Genomic DNA, 5,127 nt, shown 5'->3' with positions numbered 1-5,127 from the left:
GTGTCTTTGCACATCTCTCTGTATATGTGATTGTGTCTGAGTCTCTGTACGTATTTCCGTCTGTCACACACACACACACACAGGCACAAAACACACACACACACAGAGACACACACACACAAACAAACACACAGAGACACACACACACAAACACACACAGAGACACACACACACATAAACACATAGACACACAGAGACACACACACACAAACAAACACACAGAGACACACACACACAAACAAACACACACACTCTTCTTTTCTTCATAAGGATATTGCTAACGGGATCATCATGTTGTGAAGGTGATGGTACATTGAATGGACAGCAATACTGACGCTTCCACTGTCTTGCACTCAGCATATCGTTGCCATGACAACCCTCAATTATTCACCATCGAAGCTCAAGAATTTTCTGAACCTACTTCTGTGCGTTCCTTTCAGAGAGTCTGTACAGTGCTAAGGGATGATAACATTCTTTGTTTGAAAATATGTAACTCTGCTCCGACTTCCTGTTCTTTCGCACTGCTGACTGATAATATTCTAACCATCTGGAAATGGCAGCTCCCATCATTCTCACTGCATCGCCACACCAAGGTTAATCCGATTCAGATTAGAAAAGTTCAAGAGGGAAACCGAGAAGGGAGCAAGTTAATGTTAGTGCTTGTGAAATTGTTGAAATTTAGTTTCCCATTTCATCTCCAGGGACTAACCCCCTTCCTCGCTTCCTCTGTTACTGTCTCTACAACATTCCATCTTCCCCCATACTCTTTTCCAATTCTGCCCTCTGGTACATACCCCAGCTAATTCACTTTGTCACTGGCTGCTTTGCTTTCTGCTGCATAGAGGCCAAGCTCTGGAATTTCCCCTCTTTAGCCCTTACCTTTTCCCTTTTATTTCAGAATGCTCTATTGAATCTGCCTCTTCGACTAACCACCACCTCCTTGTGTGGATAAATATCAGATATACTGAGAATATTGCTGTATTTGGACACCTTGGGACAGTTCACTTTGTGAAAGATGCTATAGGAATGCAGGTATTGTTGTTGTTGAAATTTGTCATCACTAGCAGTATTGAAAGGTAGAATCCCCATTGCCTTACCAGGCCACAGGGCTGTTCTCCCTTCTTGAAGAGAGGCGACTGGTGGTGGTTTGACCTGAGGGCCATCATGTCTCAGGCAAGAGGACAGTTTGAGAAGTTCACGATAACTTCAGCCAGTGTGGGAATTGAACTGAAACTGTTGAGCTGCATTGCAAACCAGCCTTCCAGTCAACTGAACTAAAAGGTGAACAGAGGAGTGCTGGAGAAACTCAACAAGTCTGGCAACATCTGTGGAGAGAAGTGGAGTTGATAAGTAGGCTTTGATGTTGACTTTTTGTACCTGCTGTCATTATTGACATACTCAGCGAAATATGGCATCAATAAAATGCAGGTAAATTGAGGGCATTCCCTTCACACAGTGCTGGCAGCATAGATTTTAAGCCAAGATGAGAGAAGTCTGAGATAGGGTATGTTTGTGTTTGATCATCTATTCGCATTCTGAATCTGAGAGGGATTGATAGCCAATGTTGAGAATTTCAGTACTGCTGGTTTTGTCTGCACTGTAGCTGCAACAGATAATTGCTGCTTATTCTCCTTTACAAGTTCCCGTGATTATCTGGCTATTACCAATTTCATGTAGGGCATTGGATAGTATTATAGAACAGAGAGACCTAGGAGTTCAGCTGCATAATTCTTTGAAATTTGCAACACAGGTTACGAAGGTGTTTAACATTCTTGCCTTCATTGCGTTGACTGTAGAAGTTGGGACGTTATGTTGAGGTTGTACAGGACATTGGTGAGGCCTCTGCTGGAATACTTTCCTGTGTCCAGTTCTGGTGGCTCTGTTGTAGGAAGGATGTTATTAAACTGCAGAGGGTTACCAGGATGTTGCTGGAAATGGACCATACGACCATAAGACATCAGAGTGGAAGTAAGGCCATTCAGCCCATCAAGTTCACTCTGCCATTCAATCATGGCTGATGGACATTTCAACGCCACTTACCCGCACTCTCCCCATATCTCTTAATTCCTTGCGAGATGAAGGATTTATCAATCTCTGCCTTGAAGACATTTAATGTCCTGGCCTCCACTGTGCTCCATGGCAATGAATTCCACAGGCCCACCACTCTCTAGCTGAAGAAATATCTCCTCATCTCCATTCTAAATTGACCCCCTCTAATTCTAAGGCTGTGCCCACAGGTCCTAGTCACCCCGCCTGACGGAGCCAAGTTCCCAGCGTCCACCCTTTCTAAGCCATGTCATGGAGGGTGGAGGAAATGGAGAAATGGAATATTTGAGATGTAAGGAGTGGCTGGATAAGCTGGGGCATTTTCACTGGAGTGTAGGAGGTGGAGGGGTGACCTTATGAAGGTTGATAAAATCATGAGGGGTATCGATAAGGTGAGTGGCAGGTGTCTTTTCCTTAGGGTGGGGGACTAAGGGGCATATATTTAGGGTGAGAGGGTAAAGATTAACAAAGACATGAGGGGTAATCTTTTTACATTGTGAGTGGTTCGTGCGTGAAATGAACGTCCAGATGGATATGGGTTCAGTGACAAAGTTTAAAAGACATTTGAATAAGTTAATAAATAAGAAAGGTTTAAGAGTTTCGCGGGCCAGGAGCAGATTGGTGGGACTAGTTTAGTTTGGGATTCTGGTCAGCATGGACTGGTTGGGCCTGTTTCCATCCTGTATGACTCGATGACTATACATCCCAGATGTTCACCTTCAGTCCAGCACGCCGCTTTCTTACAGCTATGACCCTTTGATCAGCGTCTGAAGTCACCCTTCGCCAGTCACAAGGCTTGGTGATCTGGCTCAGATCCACTTCATAAAGGACCCTGTCACATGGATGAGGAGTGTGAATAGTTATAGACTGCAGAAGGGGATAGTGGTGAATTCATTATTAATGTTAACATAAACTCTATGTGACAGGTCTTGGATACTGTCCTGTTCTGAGTGCACAAGTACCTCAGGAATGGATCATCAGTCTTGATTTTGCATATTTAGTTCCTACAAATAAGATTAGGACTGAGGAACCTCCTGAATTTTACAAGTTTATGTGAAAGCTTTGTGAATGACTCGGGTCCAAAGAACATTAAAACCTTTTTTAAAAAAATAAATGTGGTGAGCAAGAAATGAAAGCTGAGAGGAGGAAGGGGTAGAACCGAGTGAAATTGTTCCCTCTGGTAAAGGAACAAGAATGGGAGGGTATAGAATCAAAGTGTTTGGTCAATGAAGCAACTGGGAGATAAGGAAAGAGTTTTTCATGCAGTGAGTGGCAAGGGCCTCTGCCTGGAAACCTGGGGGAGGCCAGTTCAGTTGAAGCCTTCGAGAGGACATTGGTTGGTTCTTTGGGTAGGAATGGTGGACAGGCTTATGGTGACAAACCAGGAGATTGACACTTGGCAAAAAGGATTGCTTGGAGCACCGTGCCCTTGCTACAATGTTACTGTGAGAATTCCCAGGGGTGTCCGAGGGGCAGCAACGAAGGGCTGAAACATCCTCGAAGTGGATCAGGGATATACCACGAGGGTTCTCAGAGAATGGCACATGTCAGGTACAAATGTCTGTGGATGTGGGGTGTGTGTGGTTGGTGCCCATGGAGTGCTCAGTGATCTCGGTGCCTGGTGATCCTTTGGAGCTGATGATGATCCCAAGCCTCCAGATACCTGTTCTGGTTGCCATGCTGTGATTTCTGAAAGTCAAGCGTGCTTGCTGAGTTAACGCAGGGAGCTGCATATTAATGAGGTGAGTTTGGCCATCAACAAAATGTTGACCAAGTGATAATCTCCGTTTCACTGCGAGCCCGGGAGGAACTCCCCATATCACTTGTGAAAAGTGAAAGCAAGCTGCTCCTAACTTTGAGGTCATCCTCGATGGAGATCTGGTGTGATTCCATGAGAAATCTCAACATAGCCCCCTGCCTCTCAGACTCCGGTAAAATTCCAGCCACTGCTCCAGCTGATTACAGTGTGCTGAAATATCTTCATCTTGACATTACAATATAATACAGCAGGTTTGGCAAAATCTGTGAAGCGAAACCAGAGTTAATCTTTCTCCAGAATGGGTGTATTCTAAGGAAGGGTCACCGGACCTGAAACGTTAACTCTGATTTCTCTCCACAGATGCTGCCAAGACCTGCTGAGCTTTTGTTTTTGTTTCTGATTTACCTCATCCACAGGTCTTTTGGTTTTTCATTACAGTATAAAATCTGGGATGAGCCTGTTACTGAATTTGCAACCTCTGCTCTGCCAGACCTACCCACCCCATCACCAGCTTCACCCCATCACCCTGTGCCCATCTCTACTCACTCTCTCAGCTTATTACCATACTTGCGGCAATTTCAAAATCAACTTTGGAAATTCTCTTGGAAATTGTGTTTGTTAGCGGAGACTTAGTGAGGACTGGGGACAAGAAGAGAGAAACATAACCCTGTACACCTTCTGAATATAAAGATGATAAAATGGAAAGCTGGGAAAGGAGATAAATAAATTTCAAGAACACTGAGGTGGAAAACAAATTTAAAAGCCTCAGGTTTGACAATTACATGACAATATCATTTAAAACAAATGAGACAGCAAGCAGAAGTGTTTAATATGTAAAGATGAAGCTGAGACCATTCCAATCAAGCAGGAGCACATTGCACTCACTGAGATCAAAATGTTCGGATTAATGTTTGCAAATCCACCTGCAGGAACTCACGGAAAATGGGGCATGCTCAAAAATTCACAACTTTATGCTCCAAACAGGTTGGAATTGGATTTGAGAGGTCTGTGAGAAATGACACATCTTCAGCAGTAACCAGGAATTCGGGAGTGCCCACAAAAAAGCAGTCAGCACAGACACAGTGCACATCGACGTGAAGGAACTCCTTATCGAAACATAAAGGTCATGAGGTTATGTGCAAGACAGTAGCTAAAGAGAATGAATCAGTTTCCTGATGTGTGATCCACCTGCTCGCTCATTTTCATCTTCCTAAAGTCTTCGAACGTCAGCAATGTGGCTGGAATGTGGGAGGGAAGAGGTGGGCATGAAATGGGAATGGGTTATGGGGGTGGAACAGGATTGGGGTATAGGGGATGGGGTG

The sequence above is a fragment of the Chiloscyllium plagiosum genome, chromosome 41, assembly GCF_004010195.1.
Source record: "Chiloscyllium plagiosum isolate BGI_BamShark_2017 chromosome 41, ASM401019v2, whole genome shotgun sequence".
In the NCBI taxonomy this organism is placed as follows: Eukaryota; Metazoa; Chordata; class Chondrichthyes; order Orectolobiformes; family Hemiscylliidae; genus Chiloscyllium; species Chiloscyllium plagiosum.
This window is presented reverse-complemented; position numbering follows the sequence as displayed.